This window comes from Equus asinus, chromosome 6 (assembly GCF_041296235.1).
Source record: "Equus asinus isolate D_3611 breed Donkey chromosome 6, EquAss-T2T_v2, whole genome shotgun sequence".
Taxonomy (NCBI): domain Eukaryota; kingdom Metazoa; phylum Chordata; class Mammalia; order Perissodactyla; family Equidae; genus Equus; species Equus asinus.
Window position 1 is genome coordinate 79,172,012 of NC_091795.1, and position 19,392 is coordinate 79,191,403.

Below are 19,392 nucleotides of genomic sequence, written 5' to 3' on the forward strand. Positions count from 1 at the left end.
AGAAATTGCAGCTTTTCTGGTGTATGTCTGTTTTTGTCACAGGCTATCTTTCCCAGAGGTCTCCAGCTGACTCCTCCTCATATCTCACTAGGTAGAACTGGGCCACATCATCACTACTCTTAAACTAATCATTGCCAAAGGAGATGAGGTTATCATCACTGGCCTGGACCAAGCACAACTCACCTCTTAGGGCTCCTTGAACATATTGTGGACCAATAGCTAAACAAAATTGGGATTCTACTCACAAGGTAAAAAAGAGGAATGGCTGTTGAGAAGGCAGCCAGTGATGTTTCCCGCATCCCCAAGAGCTCTCAGGCCTCAGCAGCTTTGGTCCAATTGGGAGAACAGTAAGACCCGTTCAGTGGAGTACCAGGCAGTTCACTGGATGCGAAAGACGCATTTTGAAAACCTGCACATTTTAAAGCGCTTGTAAACTAAAATCACTCCGGACAACATATGGTAGTAGTTTCTGTTTACCAGCTAAAGTTGTATTAACCATGTGACAAAGCATAAACAGTTTACAATTCACTTGTAGGACCAGATTTCAGATTATGCAATTTGCGAAGAATTTTTAAACCTTTTGGAAACTCACATTATTTCATGTTTTGCATATAATATTTATTAAAATTTTATTACTATTTTAAAATAAAGTAATATAAAAAATTTTAGTAATATCTCTAAGGTGAGTTGCTCAGGCTGGCTTGAAGGGTGCGAGTGTGTGGGATGCGGTGAGGGGCTGCTACAGTTCATTTTCCCAAGGCACTGGGAGGAGCCAGGGAACCAGCAGCAAGACTTTAGGCAAATTACTCTCTGCCTCAGTTTACCTGATTTGGTCAGCTAGCTGGTTGAAAGGTCCCCTTTTGCTCTAAAAGTCTATGAGTCTGTGGATCCCAAAATGAGCCTAAAATTTTATAAGCAACCACATTTTGATCCTGTCATTGCATGTTTTACATCTGAAAACACAAACACTTCCTGGTTCACTGCTTTGCAAAGAGATCAGCAAACAGAGCCATCGGGAGGAGAGTCTGAAGTCACTCAGGAAGCCAGAGGCCAAGGAAAGCCTGATTTCCTCCTCCTCCAGCAAGCAGGTGGATTCTTCACAGGCAGTAGTGTTCCTGCCCCTGTGGTGGGGGTGGATGACGCCTTCCGCCAGGTGGTAATCCAGGCTCCATTGCTCTCTCCACCTGCCCAGAAAACACTGGTGTGAGACTCAGGTAAGCTCCCTCAGGCTGCCCAGATCACAGAGCAGCTGTTCCAAATTGGACTCTGGCTGCTTGGAGAGACTGGAGGAAAAGGTGGGTGGGCCAGTGACCAGGGTCCACCCAGCCCCAGCCGCCCCAACTCTCCAGGTAGATGACAGAGGTCCAAAAGGAGAACAGAGGGTAGCAGTGGTTTGGTTTAGCCCAGATACTGCTGCCTCACACAACATTTTGAAAAAATTTTTAGTTAGTTGACATTTTAAAATGGGATGCTTCTATATTTAAAACTTCCTATTTCTGGCTTCTTTGGAAAACCTGCGTGATCTTGAAACACGAGGGTCCACATTCCTGCGTGACAATAACTGGCCTGAGCAGAGCAACTGCTTCCCCCATTAGCTGGAGCACGTGCTGCCCAAGCTCCTCTGGGCCCCAGTGCTGCCTCCTCTCCCTGTGGTATTGGAGTCTGAGATACCTGCTGCAGCCTGCAGATATTTAGCTCTTCCTGGGTGTCCATTCTCCTGCAGGCCTGGTTCCTCCCAGATGCCAGCTTGTTGATTTCCCCAAGGGAATGTGCTCCGGAGGGAGGGGTGCCACCCCTCCCACTCCTCCATTATTTGTGCCTGCAGGCCACTCTCTGCTCTGAGGTGGGCTATTTGTAATCTTGGGCAGCATTGTTAGTCGCCAAGCACTCAGGTCACAGGAGGTGAGAGCCTCTGTTCTCCGCCCTGGTGTCCTGCATGAGGAGCCTGGTGTCCAATTCTGAAGGCTTGTGTTTTCAGAGAAGCACCAACCTGTTAGAGACCCACCTGCATCAGGAGGACAGCGAGCTGGATGTGAAGGGTCAGGAAACCATGCCAAGCCAGGAAGGACGGACTGAACTGGGGATGTTTACAGAGGAGGGAGAAGATCCAGGCAACGTGATGCCCTCCTTTGAATATAAAAGGACAGTCACGTGAGCAAAGTTAGTTACTACTGTTAATGCACCTTAGTGCATAGACGCTATTAATAATACTAGGGAGAAATCTTTAGTGCTTACTCTGCCAGGCATTGTTCCAAGAATATGCATTGACTCACTAATTTTGAGACAAAAACTAAGAAATGGAAACCATTGGAAGACAAATCTTGGTTTAATCGCTGTTGTCCAAAGATGGAAAGGGCTGCTTCAATAAGTTGTGAGCTCTCTGTCTCTGGAGGAATGCAAGCAGAGACTGGAGTCTGAGATGCATCAAAGGGGTGGTTGTATTAAATGAGTCTTCAGGTCTCTCTCACCCCTAACATTCATTGATCCGAATACTTTAACTACCACAGGGACTAAGTGGAGCGCTGTCTGTAATGGATCAGAGAAGCAAAGAATGAAGTGGCAAGTTCAGCCTTGTGGCTCTCGGTTTGCAGAAAAGTTTGAGGTCAGGTTGAGGAGGATAAAGTGTACATTTACATAAATGTGCTCTGAAGTTCATGTATGCACAACTATGGGAATGGATAGATAGGCCCAGAAAATCAATTGTTATGAGACTTCTTGGGACCCTCATGTGGCTCACCACCCTGTGAGAATCAGACAGACCAGACCTGATTAGTTTATATGGTTAAAGTGGTGTTTTCCAAACTACTGGTTAGAACCCATTCGAACTGAATTGAGTTATGAAATCAATTTGGTTTGTTGTAACTAGCATTAAAAAAAAAAAGAAAAATATCAAAGTACGTTACAAGTAATTCGTTCAAACTGTTTCATTAAAGTTTTTTTCAATAATGGGTGAGTACATATATAATATGTGTGAGCACTGAATTGTGATGTAAAATTGGTGAAAAATAGTTTGAAAGCTCCTAGTGGAGCTCTCCAGTGGGAGCACCCCTGTTCCGTGGGCCGAATCTTGTCTCAGATTAATTTTATCAGGTCAGGCTCAGAGCAAGATGCCAACCGAGTGCAGTCCTGATTGGAACAAGGTGACAGCCAGGTCCAGGACCAACCTCTGACGGGCTCCGTTCCCTGACTGAAGAAGCAGAAGCAGAAGGCACAGGCAGATCCCAGGCTTTCCTTGGGAAGATGCTGTCAGTCTTCTTGAATGAGATCATTCCCCTGAGTGTCCTGCCACTTGTAGACATGCCTCTCCATGATCACAGTCACCATCCTGACACTTTCATATTGCCCACACTTCTCATCTCAGCTCAGGATTGAGCTGGCAGCGTCTGCACCCATGATGCCTCTGGAGTCTGCCCATGACCTGATCTGTTCCCTTGACCCTTCCATCTCAGCCCCTTCATGCCTTTCACCCAACACTGTGTAGGTGCCTGAGTTACGGCATAGAATTAGCTGCATAGTCCATACCCTCTCCCTCCAGGCTCCTGAATTACTTATCTGTTGAATAGAAATACTTACTATTATCTGCAAACTGAAGGAATGGACCTAAACAGGAACAATGGTGTGGCCTGTGGCAGAGCTGTGTTTGGCTGTTCTCCCTGTAGTAACTGGCCACCAGGAGCAGCTGCTCCTCAAGGACTTCCCTGGAAGACACCCTGGCCATGAGTTTCGTACGGCAGAAGTACTCTGCTGTCACTCACCTAAGGGCTGGACTAGGTGTAGATGTCATTTTACAAGAACTGGAGCTGGGGCAGAGTTATACAACGACTTTTGCCTTTCATGCTGGAACTTGTTCTGTCACCTCCCATTTCTTTTGCCTTTCATGTTGGAGCTTGTTCTGTCACCTCCCATTTCTACCCACTCTGATTCACGGCAAGTGCCTTGAATGGGGATTAAAAGCCAGGATGCTGTATGGTTCATGCAGCTTGATCCCAGGATGAACTTGTCTTGAAGTCAAATGCCAAGAATAAATCAGCAAATGCTTCAAACACTCAAATTTTTCTACATTTTTTTTTTGGAATAGGTAATATATGGACATATTACAAAATTCAAAGGCACAAAAGAATGTAGACCCTTCTCGTTGCAAGTGAAATGCAAGTCTCCTTCCTGCCTCTTCCCCATTCAACCAACCCCCACCCACCCGCGTGTGAAACGAAGGGCAGCAACAGTTCACTGTAGACCAGACACTTGTGTCTAAAGCCTAAATTATATTGATTGAAATAGGGAGACCCAGGCCTCTAGCGTGTTGTGGGAAAACCTGGGTCCACAAAAACCTGGGTCCACAGGGTAAAGTGTTGCTCTTTGTCTAGACAGAGTAGACTATATTCTGGTTCATTCTGAATGAATAAACAAACATATTTCAAGCACCAGCTATGTGCTGAAACTAACTGTGGCCGACATTTGTTGAACACCTATGAAGCCCTTATATATATTATCTCACTTCAACCTCATGATAACTTGGTTGGTGTGTGTGGATTGGCTTCCACAGCCCCCGTCCCATCCTCCTTCCAGGTGCCTTCCCACTGCAGAGGCTGGAAAGCAGCTTGCAGCCGAGGCTCTGGCTATGAATTAGGTTCCACCAATTAGAGGCACTTGCTTGAGTTTTGGAACGAGGAAGGAAGGCAGAAACTGTTTCTCTGATGCTTTCTGCACTAAACCCTGATTGATACAAAATCTCTTGGGTGGGTACTGTTATTACCTCTGTTTTATACTGAAATTGAGGTATAGAGAGGCTAAAAGTAACTTGCCTGGGGTCACACAGCTAGTATCCTCGAGCCAGGACTTGAAACTGAGAAAGATAATTCCTTTACTGCAGGCTGCTGGGGGCTTTCCTAAACCTTTCCCTTTTAATCTCGCAGGGTGGACTATGAATTACTATTATTTATAGATGAGGAAATTGTTGCACAGATGAGTTTCTCATGCAAGGTTACATGGCTAACAAATGCAAGAGCCCAAACTGAGCCCTGTTTTCTGATTCCTAGTCCAGTTCTCACTCCACATTTCCAAACACTGCTTGAGTAGTTTCTTCAGAAGAACATAAAGTTTTCAGGAAAAGTAGCAGTCAAAATGCCTGCCGGTCACTTTAGCTTAGCTGAAGATGCAGACACGCTGTGAAAGATAAGCGAGAAGAGCAGACCCTTCTGTGGCTCTCTTGCATCACACACGTCTGAGTGACGACCAGTGTCCCCACTGAGACTTTGAAATACAGCCTCCAAGTAGAAAATTTAACTTCCTGCGTGTCAGAAACGAAGTTCACAGCGACTGTTTTCCTTGACATCAGAATGGTTTCTGCTGAAAATATTCCACAAAGTTGAACGGTCAGGCTTACCAAGAGGCATCCAAGAGATGCTTTTTACTCCAAAAGGACAGACTCTGCTTTCTTTTCCATGCTCAGGCTCCAGATTACACTGGACTTCTGTGAAACAAGTTTTAACCTAAAAAGGCATTTGTTAGACTCAATTCCAACTAGTTTTTATCTATTTCCAATACCAAATCCACCAACAAAAGGCCACAATTTGTCATCTTTGAGGGAATTCAAAACATGTAACTCAGATTTTAAAAGTAATTTAAAACAAAACAGAGTCCAAAGATATTTTGAGTTGTGGCAATACTCTTTGGAATAGCCTCCCAGAAGTTTTTGAAAGAATGGCAAAACCCATTTGGACTCAGAACTTATGATCTGTCTATTAAAATGAAAGTTAACTGCTTTGTAGTCATTTCTCATAAATAATAATGCTCTAGAGGGTCTATGACAATTCACTTTTGAAAGATTTATAACAACTGAATTTATCATTCAGGATGATTTTGGTTCTAAGCAACACAAAATCCAACACAAACTGGCTGAAAAAATAAAGGGGATTTCCTGGCCCGGTGGCGTAGTAGTGAAGTTCGTGCACTCCACTTTGGTGGCCTGAGGTTCGCAGGTTCGGATCCCGTGCACCGACCTACACACCGCTCATCAAGCCATCCTGCGGTGGTGTCCCACATATAAAATAGAGGAAGATGGGCACAGATGTTAGCTCAGAGACAATCTTCCTCAAGCAAAAAGAGGAAGATTGGGGGCCGACCCTGTGGCTAAGTGGTTAAGTTCACACCCTCTGCTGCAGCGACCCAGGGTTCTGCTGGTTCAGATCCTGGGCACAGACATGGCACTGCTCATCAGGCCACAGTGAGGCGGCATCCCACATGCTACAACTAGAAGGACCTGCAACTAAGATATACAACTATGTACCAGCAGGGATTTGGGAAGATAAAGCAGAAAAAAAAAAAAAGATTGGCCACAGTTGTTAGCTCAGGTGCCAATCTTTAAAAAAAAAAAATAAAAAAACAAAAAAGAGGAAGATTGACAACAGATGTTAGGTCAGGGCCAATCTTCCTCACCAAAAGTAAAGAAATAAATAAAATAAAGGAGATTTCTTTTGGCCTGCTGCTGCTTTGACTTCCCCCTATTCTGCATCCTCTCATGACAGTCCTCCCCACTCTCATCATATCTAATATGCAACAGCTTCTCTACTTGCCTCCAGTTGCTATGAATGAGCTGCTCATGATTCTAAGGCCAACTCTCCCCTTTACACAGAGTCCTATCCCCTGTCTCTTGATACACCAATTATTCCTTCTCAACTATTCCATACTTTGGAATACAAACATGGGGTAATTTTTCCTAATGTCAAAAATCAAAACAAAATTTCTCTTTATGTAGTATTCCCCTCCAGCTTCAATCTCACTTTTCTTCTCTCTTTGATGGTAAAATTCCTTGAAAGATTTCTCCATGCTCCTGGACTCCAGTTCTTCATTTCAGTGAGTTCTGACTCAACCACTTGAACAAAACAATTATTCTTCAATTCACCAATGACGTTTGTGTTCTTAAGTCCAGAAGTCAGTTCTTAATCTTCATCATTGTCTGCAGCATTTGATACAGTTGACTACTCTGCCTTTTTTGAAATACTTTCTTCACTTGGACTTCAAGTCAACACTCTCTTGGTTCTTCTCTTTCCTCATTGTCCACTCTCACTTCACCTGCTTAGCTAATTCTTCCTCCTCATGATGATCTTTGAGCACTACGGTACACCTGGGTTTCGTTCTGGGCCTGTTTCTCTTCTGCAGGGAGACTCACATCTTGGTTGATTTCACCCACTCCCATGACTCCATACACCACCGAGATCATGCCAAACGTTAAGTGATTTCTCTCCGAAACCCAGGTGCATTTCCAACTGGCTAGTGAGCATCTCCATGTGGATGTCTAATGGACGTCTCAAACTTAAGCTGTCTAAAATGAAACTCCTGAGATTTCCATTTCCAGGGCAGCTCAGTAAGCATCTGGAAAAACTCCTAGACAAATTCCTGAAGACAACTATGAAACAAAACTTGAAAACAACTACCTGAAGGCCCTGTAGAGTGAACAAAAGCAGGCAGTTTCTGGAGAGGAGTCAACATTTGGAAAAAGTGAATGCCTAGGATGACTTTCCCATTTTGTTATGGCTTTTAGCCGGAAGACAGGCCACAGTCAGGTCACACAGGGCAGATAAAATGATAGAAGATCTGCAGTCCTTCTGGCCTGAAGAATCAAAGAATAGAGTTTGAGCCCACCCCAGCCTTTGGAAAATGAGGGCCGGAATCCAGGAGAAGAGAGATTCAGAAAGGAAGAACCACACATTCTGTATATAACCTCTGTCCAATTCCCAAACCATGCATACACGACACAGGCTTAAGAGGCCCAGATAAAAATCAAAGAACTAAACTGAGACTTATACTGTGGCCCAAGAGACAGTTTACAGTTTGATTCAATTAAGTTAATTGCCTCCTGAAACAAACAAATCAGCATTTTGGGGGAGCTATGTCACAGAATCCAGAGTCTCACAACTTAACAATCACAATGTCCAGAATACCCTAAAATTACTAGACACATAAAGAAAATGGAAAAGGTGACCCACACTCAAGAGAAAAGACAATCAACAGAGACTACTCAGAGATGACCCAGATGTTAGAATTAGCAGATCACAATTTTAAAGTAGCTGTTATAACTATGCTTCATGAGGTTAGAGATTATATGTTTGTAACAAATGAAAAGATAGGAAATCTCAGCAAAAGTAAACTCTATTTTTAAAAAACTAAATGAAAATTCTAGAACTATAAATTCTAGAAGAAGACTATATTTGAAATAAAAAAATTCACTGGATAGGCTTAATAAGGGAAGGTCAATGACCTTGAAGTTAGATCAGTAGAAAGTATTCAATCTGAAGAACAAAGAGAAAAAGAGTTTGGAAAAAAGGGAACAGGGTCTCAGAGGCCTAAGAAATATCAAAATGTCCAACATGTGTAACTGGAATCCCAGAAGGAAAGGGGAGAGACTAGCAGACAGAAAAAAAAAATTGAAGAAATAGCCAAAATTTCCAACAAATTTGGTGGAAAACATGAATTTACATATTCAGGAAGCCCAGCATATCCCAAGAAGGACAAATACAAAGAAAACTTCCTTTAGGCACATTGTAGTCAAACTGCTGAAAACCAAAGATAAAGAGAAGATCTTGAAAGTAGTCATAAAAGAGATACATTACTTGTAGGAGAGAGAAAAATAACTCAGATGACCCTGACTTCTCATCAGAAACAATGGAGGCCAATATTCAATAAGGGGTTAATATCCAAAATATATGAGGAATTTCATACAACTCAATAGAAAAAAACCCAAATAACCCAATTAAAATGAGCAGAGGACCTGAATAGACACTTTTCCAAAAAAGATATACAAACGGCCAAACATACATGAAAAGATGCTAACATCACTAATCATGAGGGAAATGCAAATCAAAAGCACAGTGAGATACCCCCTCACACCTGTTAGAATGGCTATTATCAAAAAGACAAGAGAAAAACGCTGGTGAGGATGTGGAGAAAAGGGAACCCTTGTGCACTCTTGGTGGGAATGTAAACTAGTACAGCCACTGTGGAAAACAGTATGGAAGATCCTCAAGAAATTAAAAATAGAACTACCATATGATCCAGCAATTTCACTTCTGGTATATATCTGAAGGAAACGAAACTGTCATCTTGAAGTGATATCTGTACTCCTATGTTCATTGCAGAATTATTCACAATAGCTGAGGTATGAAAATAATGTAAGTATCCATCAACAGATGAATAAAGAAAATGTGGTATCTAGATACAATGGAATATTGTTCAGCCTTAAAAAAGAAGGAAATCTATCTTTTGCAACAACATGGATGAACCTGGAGGGGATTATGCTAAGTGAAAGAAGCTGGACAAAGAAGGATAAATACTACATGGTATCACTTACATGTGGAACATAAAATAAAGAGTTGAACTCATAGAAACAGAGAGTAGAAAAGTGGTTGCCAGGGGTTGGGGAGTGGGGAAACAAGTTGGTAAAAGAGTACAAAGATGAGTAAGGTCTGAAAATCTACTGTACAGCAAGCTGACTAAAGCTGATAACACCACATTACATAATTGAAATTTTCTAAGAGAGGAGAACTTAAATGTTCTCACCTCGCCCCCCCCCAAAAAAAGGTAAATATGCAAGGTGATGGATATGTTAAATAACTTGATGGGGAAGTCCTTTCACCATGTATACATATGTCAAATCATCATGTTGTGCACTTTAAATATCTTACAATTTTGTCAATTATACCTTAATAAAGCCGGAAAAACAAAAAATGAAAAGAAACCAGTGGACCAGTATCTCTAAAGAACTGAAAGTAAAAACTTTCAACCCAGAATTCTATATCCAGCAAAATTATCCTTCAAAAGTGAAGGTAAAATAAAGAAATTTCCAGATAAAGGAAAACTAAAAAAATTCACCATTAGCAAATCTTCACTACAAAAAATGCTAAAGAAAGTTCTCAGGCTTAAAGGAAACAATACAAGAGGGAAAATCAAATCATTAGACACTAATGAACAGCATGGGAAATGGTAAACACAAACCCAAATTCTTAGTTCCCGCTCCACCCACCCAACCTGCTTTTCCCGTAGATTTGCTCATCTCAGTGATGGAAACTCCATCTTCACAGTTCCCCAGGCAAAACCCTTGTCATTAGCTCCTTCTCTCACACCCCAGTAAGTACTCTTGGCTCTACCTTCAAATCAATATATATTCAGAATCTGATCATTCTTTCTACCTCCATTGGCCTCTCTGGTCCAAGGCACGCAGTCTCTTGCCTCAATTACTGCAATAGCCTCCTAATCAATCTCCCTATTTCTACCCTGTGTACAGTCAATGGCACAGGACACAGCAGCCAAAGGGATCCTTTTAAAACCTATGTTAGTTCTTTCACTCTTCTGCTCAGCACTCTCCATTGTCTTCCCACCTCACCAAGAAACAAGAGTCCTTACCACAGTCTACAAAGGCCCCAGGTGATGTGGCCCCTCCTATGGCTCTGCTCTCACTCCCTCCCTCTCTTGCTCGCTCTGATCTGACCACCTTGGCTTCCTTGCTGTTCCTCAAATACACCAGCATGTTCCTGCCTCAAGAACTGTGCTCATCCCCCAGTATATTCTTCTCTGATATCTACAAGCCTAGCTCCCTCAGTTCTCTGCCTAAATAAGACCTTATCAGCGAAGTCTTTCCTAACCATCTTAAAGAAGCTAGTGATACAACACACACTCTCTTCCTCCCTTATCTTGCTTTAGTTTTCTTCATAACACTCATGGCCTTCATATTCAATTAAACATTTGTTGAATGAATGAATGAATGACACAGATACCTATAATGCAAGGCTGAAAGCTCAGACAAAGGGCTCTGAGAGTTCAAAGAAAGGAAACTATTATTTATTGAGCATCCTCCAAGTTCTAGCTCTGTTGGTTATATCATCTAATCTTCATTACCATCCTGTTAAATAATGTATTGCTGTTAATTTACAGAGAGATCTTGAAGCCCAGAGAGGTGACGTGTTTGCCAAGGTCACATACATAGTAAATGATGGCAGTGGAATTCAAACCTAGGTCTTCATAATTTCACATATATTCATTGAATCATACAGCTCCCAAAACCCCATCCGGCTCAGGTGAGGGAAGGGGGAGGAAGTATCTGGAAAGGCTTTCTGGAGGAGGTGGTACCTTGTTCCTGTGAGATAATAGAAAATATATATATATTAGTCTCTGTTCCTGGTTCCTGGCACAGAGCTCCTGAAATGCTTGTAATTTCCTAAGTGATAAGAGCACTAGGAGCATCTTTTGTTGTAATGTTTGGTCTTTGACCCTGGTTTCTGAGACAGAGTTCCTAAATCCCTTGGAATTTCCTGGGTGATAGGAGTGTCTCTTGTTCTGATGAGGTGACTCTTGGTGGGTTCCAGGATGGGGGTTGGTCACGAGAAAGACAAAGCCAAGATTAGAAGCCTGGAATTTTCAGACCCACCTCCTGTTCTCCAGAGAGGGGAGAGGGGCTGGAATTGGAGTTAATGATCGATCATGCCCACGTGATGAAGCCTCCCTAAAAATCCCAAAAGGACAGGTTTGGAGAGCTTCCAGGTGGTGGACACATGGAGGTTCTGGGAGAGTGGCGTACTCAGAGAGGGCATGGAAGCTCCTCACCCCTTCCCATATACTTTGCTCTATGCATCTCTTCCATCTTGCTGTGCCTGAGTTATATCCTTTTATAATCAACTGGTAAACAGTAAGTAAACAGTTTTCCTGAGTTCTGTGAGTCACCCTAGCAAATTACTCAAACCAAGGGAGGGAGTCATGGGAACCTCTGATTTGTAGCCAATCGGTCAGCAGCATGGTGGACTTGCAACTGGCATCTGAAGTGGGGAGGTGGGCAACCTTGTGGGACTGAGCCCTTAACGTGTGGGAGCTGATGCTATCTCCAGGTAGGCAGTGTTAGAATTGACTTAAATTGTAGGATGCCCAGCCGGTGTGGCAGAATTGCTCAGTATGGGGAAAAAAACCACACACATCTGGTGCCAGAAGTGTTGCAAGTATGCTAGAAGTGTGAGAGAAAAGGAGACACACAGGAGAAGTGGGTTTTTCCTAACACAGTTTCCAAGGACAAGATATAGGCAGAAGGTTATCATTGCTCACCATAACAAGGGGTTGGGATGGAGTATGAAGTTGCTAAAAGGAGAGGGACATTCTAAAACATACGTAAGAGGTGAAGTGATAGTAAGAGCAACCTTTGCTGCTTCACAGTTCCACCTGAACTTTCCAACAATTAGAGCTGTCCCAAGTGGAGCCAATGATCTAGGGAGGCAATAAGAATGGTAACGCCAATGATCCCTCATCTAATAGAATGCTTTAGAGTTTACAAAGTACTCTCATACGTAATCGCTTCGTCGGTCCCGTGACAGCTCTGTAACGTAGGACAGGGCCAGTCTTATTTTCCCATTTGATCTATGAGGATGCTGAGTCTCAGCTATGAGGCAGCAACACACGTCTTTCCCCTTGGGGTTCAATGCTCTTTCAAGGTAGTGCGACTTCCATCCTTGAAGTGTTCGGTGGAAGCTGCAGGACCCCATGTCAGATTGTTGAAGAGGGGGGTTGTGTGGACAGCGGTGAAAGAACAAGATGGGCTCTGTGGACCTTATGATCCTGGTTCAATCTTTTCTTTTTATTAAGTTTTTTATGGTAGTAAAAAACACATAACATAAAATTTATCATTTTAACCATTTTAAGTGTACCTTTCAGTGGCATTAAGTGCATTCACAATGTTGTCCACCATCCATCTCCAGGACTTTCTCAACATTCCAAACTGAAGCCCTGTCCCCATTCAACACTAACTCCCCGTCCCCCCCCACCCCGCCCCCGACAACCTCTATTCTACTTTCTGTCTCTATGGATGTCACTACTCCAGGTGCCTCATATAAGTGGAACCACACAATATTTGTCCTTTTGTGTCTGGCTTATTTCACTTGACAAAATGTTTTCAAGTTTCACTCATATATAGCATTTATCAGAATTTCATTCCTTTTTAAGGCTGAATCATATTCCATTGTGCGTATATAGCAGGTTTTGTGTATCCATTCACTGTTGCTGCAGTCCAGTCTTGCTGACAAAAGGCGGCAGCCCCTTTACCAGAAACATTTTCCCCTTTAGGCTGCCAGCTGCAGGAGCAAATAGAGCAGCTTCCTTTCTCCCCACCCCGGGGGGCTCTCCCCAGGCAAACAGGGCTCTTTGCACAGAGAACTACCTGCTTGAGATCAGATTCCATTGTGAGGACCAGATTTCCCAGAAATTTCTAGTCTTCTAGAAGACAGGACTGTGTGAGGGCCACGCACTAGAACTTCTCTTTCCTTGAAGAACAGAAATGGCAGAATGCTCCAGGTCCTCTCCCTTCCCCAAACCAAGAAAATAGCTCAGCTGCTCAAGTTGCCTGGGGAGAGTGTGAGAGAGGTGGCTCACAGGGCACAGCCATCTTTTCTCTCTGCTTCCCTCATACCCTCTCCCGGTCACACCCTGTCGGCTCAGTCATTGCCAGCTAGAAGCCAGCCAGAACAGGGTGGTGTGGCCACCTGTCGGGGAACCGGGGGTAGTGCAGGCTTGGGGCCCAGAGAGGCCACAGCCTTCCCAGCTAGGCAAGCGGCAAGCACCACAGAACAACATTCCTCTTCCACCCCATCACTGGGGAATGGAAGGGCTTGCAGGCTCAAACTGCTGCAGGAAAAGCGAGATAAAAACCCAAACAAAAAAGCAAAAACAAAACAAAAGCAGCCCCTATATCCAGACAACGGAATTTTATTCAGCACTAAAAAGAAATGAGCTATCAAGCCATGAAAAGACATGAAGAAACTTCAATGCCAATTACTATGTGAAAGAAGCTAGTCTGAAAAGGCTACATACTGTATGACCCCAAATATGTGACATTCTGGAAAAGGTAAAACTATGGAGAGAGTAACAAGCTGAGTGGTTGCTCGGAGTTAGGAGGAGATAGGAAGGGATGAACAGGTGGAACACAGAGGATTTTCAGGGCAGTGAAACTACTCTGCACAATACTGTAAGGGTGGATACAGGTCATTATACGTTTGTCCAAACCCAGAGACCGGATAACACCAGGAGTGAACCCCCATGTACTCTGTGGACTCTGGGTGACAACGAGGTGTCAGTGTAGGGTCACAGGAGGTAACAAATGTACCACTCTGGTGAGGGACGTTAATGGCAGGGGAGGCTGTGTGAGGAGAGGGCAGAGATATGTGTGGGACCAGGGGGATTATGGGAACTCTCTGTACTTTCTGCTCAATTTAGCTGTGAACCTAAAACTGCTCTAGAAAATAGAGTCTATTAAAACCTACAAAAGTGCCCCAGACACCTGAGCTCTGTGTAGCAAGGAGGGCCTCCTTCTCCGCACGCTGGTCACTCAGCTCTAGGCTCAGAAAGCCTTGCTCTCCCCAGGAGAGCTCACAGCCCCTTCTCTCTTCTGAGGAAGTTTCTTTTTCCCACGGGCAGGATGGAGAGGCTTCCATTGCTTTTTAAGTGAGGAGTAGGGAGGGGCTCTCCGGCATCCTTCACGTCCTCCACTCAGTTCCTCGGCTCAAATGTCACCCCCTCACGAGGCCTCCCCTGACCACCCAAGCCTCAGTCACTCTCCCTCCCATTATCTTACCTGGTTTTCTGCCCAGCACTCATGACTCCCTGAAATTAGCTTACTGGCTTACATGTTTCTTTTACATCACCCCCTAACAGAATGTACGCCCCACCAAGGCCGAGCCTTGTCCCAAGCCCAGAACAGTGGGTGGCACAGAGCAGGAGCTCAGTAACTGTTTGTTGACTGAATGAATGATTGTGTTACTGACCAGCTGCATAACCTAGGGCAAGGCAGTTAAACTTTTCTGGACCCCAATTTTCTCATCTGTAAGATGGGCAATTAGACAATCATTGAGCTCTCTTCTTGCTACAAAGCTCTGAGTGTTCTAGCAAGTATCAGAGTGACCTTGTTTTTCTACTCAAGGGCTCTGCCAGGCCGTCAGGTGACTGTGAGTTACTCAGGAAGAGAACTCCTAGTGGCCCAATGCTACCTCACCTTTCAGGCTGGGTTTGTGGATGCAGGAGAGAGGTCAGAGTGTGTGCTGGGTAGGCTGGGGTGTGGGGCAGTTCCTGCCCTAGCACGTAAGCCCCAGACGGCAGGGATCTTGTGTTTACTTATCTGCATGGCCCGTGTGCCGAGAACAGTGCCAGGAGCACAGCATCCTCAATAGTTTCTGAATGAGCAAAGGAGCGGCGCCCAGAGCATGTGTTCCATTCTTGGGCGAGCATTTGTTTGGGTTGTGTGTGGTATGAAAATAGCAGTAATAATCCCTCCCATTGGCGGAGCCCTTTGCAAAGTGTTTACACAAGCATCATCCCATTTGACCCTCATGACAACCTCCTGAGATAAGGACCATTAAGTGTTATTAGCCCCAGTCTACAGATGAGATAACTGAGGCTCAAAGAGTTTGACCTGCCCAAGGCCACATAGCTGGTAAATGGCACAGCTGATCTCAACCCCAGTTTTCTGCTCCAGACCCAAGGCTTGTGTGTGTGTGTTGCTGGCTGTGCAAAGCTCTGAGTGTGAGCAGGAGGAGGAAGCCTTATGTTAGGACAAGGCCCTAAGGAGAGAAAAGGTGAAGCACGAGGCTGAGCCTGTGGCCCGTACCTCGGGCTGGGGTTGGGTGGGGGGCTGAGTGAGGGGCAGGACAATGGGCAGAGACGGACCCATCCTCCACCCCAACAGTGGCCGGTGACCCCGAGGCGGGAGCACCCGGAGAGACCGCTTGCCTCACGTAGGCCTGCTGCCCCTCAGGCCCAGACACGCACAGCTCCAAACAGGTCCTTCACGGGCACAGAGGCCAAGGATGTGGGCAAACTGGTTTGAGGACATAAAAACCAACACAAAGCTTTCTTCCCTTTCCCACACAAGGCCCCAGACCTGCCCTGTCATCCCTACACGACGGAGAACCCTTCAAAATGACATCTCCCCAGCCCCCAAATCTCCCTGACTTTGCCAGTCTCATATATGCCTCCTGAATCACACCTCCACACACACAGACACACAGAGTGACCCCAGATTTCTCCCCCTGGGAGCCCCCAAGCTGAGCCCTGTCAGGCCCTCACCTCACCTCACCTGTGGAATGCTTTGTTCCCATCCTGCAGGATCTTCTCTGTGCTCTCTGGTCCTGGGCACCTTCCCTCTTCTGCCCTCCAAAGCCAGCTTCAGTCCCTCTGCCCCGGCTCTGACCACACGGGCTTTCCACTAGATTTATCTGTCTGTGGGACTGCTTCCCCTGCAACTGCTGGCTCCCCGAAGGTAAGACTCAAGTCCCCCTACTGGGCCCCACCTGCTGCGGGGTCACAGATCCAGCCAACTTGCGTCAGCCCACCTCAAGGAGCCCTGGGGAGTCAGCACTTACCACACCTCCCTGAGGCCTGGCCCCCAGAAGCCACGAGGCCGTGATGAGGAAATGGAGGGGGCAGGGTGCGGTGGAAGCCTGGACAGGTGGCGGCCCACACACTTGCCTGTGTTAGTCACTGAGAGGGCCCAGCAGAGCAGAGGTCATCTGTAACCCTGGTGCAAGGGGGATGGACGGGTGGGGAGAGGGAGGGCCATCTGCAACACCAGTGGGAAAAGGCACTGTGTCAAAACGTCCTTCTCTTGCTGGAAGGGTGGTTTTCCTTCCAGACTTCCCAACAACACCCAAAATCCCAAGGGGAGGGATGTCTTGATTAATCACGGGCTGATGTTTTGGGTTTGCTTTATCTACCAACACACACTGAGCCCCACAATGCGCCCTCCTACCACGTGCCAGCCTCTAGAATTTAGAGTCCTCCTTCCTGCTTCACAAGGAGCTTCGGATGCAGCTTCCTCTGATCACCCTGCTGGAAGTGGGCCCCCAGAGCTGGACCAAGTAGACCATTCTTACCACCAAGTGTAGCTAATGGTTATTGATCACATGTTCATTGATCACCTACTCTCCCAGGCCTCCTGCTAAGGACTTCACATGTTATCTCATTTACTTAACAGGACGGCTCTCGAAGATGGTTCTAGAATGTGGGCAGGGGGCACTTCTGACCTGGGTGGGGTGACCAGACGCCCCGATTGCCTGGGACAGTCCTATTTCATGTCTGTTGCCCCAGTATCATTACTATCAGAGCCCCTCCCTCTCTCAGAAGGGTCCTGATTCAGAAGATAAATGATAGCTTTGGGGGACTGTCCACGGGCCGCTGGGGGAGCTGTGCGTGTTGCGAGAGAAGGGCACGTGGGCTGTGAGAGGCAGACACTAGAGGGCGCCAGTGAGCTGCGCTCGGCTGGCGGGCTCCCCGCCGGCGCCCCGCGGGCAGCCAGCGACAAGGCCTCTCCGAGGGAGCGCCAGGTGGAGGCGGGGGTCAGGAGTGAGGTGGGACAGTGCCCAGCAGAGTCCTGGCTGAACTGTTTCCTGGTTTAGGCCCGGCCCGGCCCACCTCCTCTCACCACCCCCATCGGCCCAGCAGTGTCCCAGGGATCTGGGAATCCTTGAGGGAAGAGGAGTCCTCCTACTGCCTTCCCTCCTCCATTTCAGCCTGTCCAGGTCCCTGCCACTCTCTCCTCGGGCTCTCGGGTGTGGCATGGTCCACCCTGGGCTACTGACCTCAGACCACAGGGCCTGCTCTCCTGATGCGCTATGACTGGGCCGCAGATGGCCAGTCGGAAAAAATCGCCAGGGCAGGTATCAAGGAACCTCCACAGCGGTGGGTGTAGGAGTGGGGAGGGCAGGAGGCAGAAGGTGGAAGGCTGATAGCGCCTTGGGTTAGGAGTTGGGACCTGCCTTCTCCTCCTTGACCCACCCTCACTAGCTATAAGGGCTCAGGCGCAAGCTCAGGTCTCAGCATCCTCTCCGGTGGGGCTGGACCACTTGTAACCCACGAAGAGCCCACCATCCTGGCCCCGCCACTGCCCATCCAGGACTCCTCCCTGCAATCGGATACGGGATTGGCCTCCAGGGGGGCAAACTCTCTGTTCCCGTTGGGACGGCGCCCTGGCCCCAGCGCCTATAACTCCTCTCCAGCTGCTGGACCTGAGATTACCGAGGCATGAAGCAGTGGGGAGCAGCCCTGCTTCCTTCAATGGGATGCCCCAGGCCTCTGTTCTAAGTCCTCTCTCCCAGAGGAGGCCGCACAAAAGCAGGGTTAGGGACTATTAAAACCACACACTTTGGTGTCCAACAGACTGGGGCATGGGTTGCAGCTCTGATACTAGCTCTGTGACTTTGGGCACCTTATTTAACTTCTCTAAGCCCCAGCTGACTTACCTGCAAAAGGTAATAAGAGTATTTTGCAAGGCTACTGTGAGGATTAAGTGCAATAAAGAACACACAGTGCCTAGCTCGGTGCCTACCACCCCAGCAAGCAGGGCTGGGGGTGCAGGATGCTTTGAGCAGTGCCAGCAGGGCCTTCAGTCCCGACCCAGCTTTTCTCTTTGTAGTGAGGGGTCCTCATCTGCAAGAGAAGAACAAGATGGACTTTAAAACGCAATCTGGTACACACAGATGAATTTTATGTTTGACAGTGACATCAATAGATGTAGGAAGTCATGGATGCCTCAGTGCCAACAATCTCAACGTTTTAAAGAGTCATTCATTTGTTCATTCAGATTACCATTCATTCATTCAATTTGTCCCAGATTACCACTGTTGTCCTGACAGAATTATTAATAGCCTCCTTTCACTCTTGAAGTGTCCCAGTTTGGATGATAAATTATATGGTCACCCTACCTACTGTGCCAGGACTGTGCCAGGTCCCATGCAGGCACTGGGGACCGAGAGAGTGATGATAATACAGCCTGTGCCCTCCAGGGTCACTGTCCAGTGAGGAAACAGACAAGGGGGTGCTGCTTTGTGGCCAACGAGCACCCCTCTGCCCCTTAAGAACTTATCAAGAAGCACCCTTTGATTTATCTACCCTTCTTGGGTTCATTTACTTTTACTTATTTAAAAACCAACTTTTTTGGGTCAATTCATCCTATACATTTTCCACTGGATACATGAGGTAACAGTCCTTTTATTCATTATAACATTATTTTTCTCCAGCCTTCTATTTTTCTCCAGAAGCTGCCTTCTATTTAGATATTTGTGGTATTTTTTTTTAAAAGAGTCACAAATATCCCATCTGTTCTCTTCATGATCCTATAAACATCAATTTTCCAGAAGCAGGGCCCTAATTTACTTTTTCATTCTCATGGAAAAGTACATAGCAGGAAAATGGCAGTGATCTAGAGGGATGCTCTGAATGGCCAACTCTTCTTAACTTAAGCCAGAAACACCTCCATGACGTTTAATGAAATGGGAGGCGTCTTAGGGCAAAGGAAAGGAGGGCAAAAGAGGCAGGAGTGTCCCCTGGGGTTGGTGGGGGCTCATGGCTGGAGCAGTCACCTCTGGGCTCTGGCCT

At 46.1% G+C, this 19,392-nt stretch overlaps 1 long non-coding RNA gene across 2 annotated transcripts; it reads right to left on the reverse strand.

Annotated features, from left to right (window-relative positions):
* Positions 1–471: 471 nt before the first annotated feature.
* On the reverse strand, positions 472–18,461 carry LOC106837071 (uncharacterized). 2 transcript variants are annotated; one of them, XR_006528941.2, is made up of 3 exons: positions 16,097–18,461; positions 2,006–2,127; positions 472–1,184 (listed from the first exon to the last, which is right to left on the reverse strand). It is a non-coding gene; the product is annotated as an uncharacterized lncRNA (long non-coding RNA). The 2 variants fall into 2 exon arrangements; XR_011504119.1 differs by lacking the exon at positions 16,097–18,461 and adding an exon at positions 3,574–6,276.
* Positions 18,462–19,392: the final 931 nt, after the last annotated feature.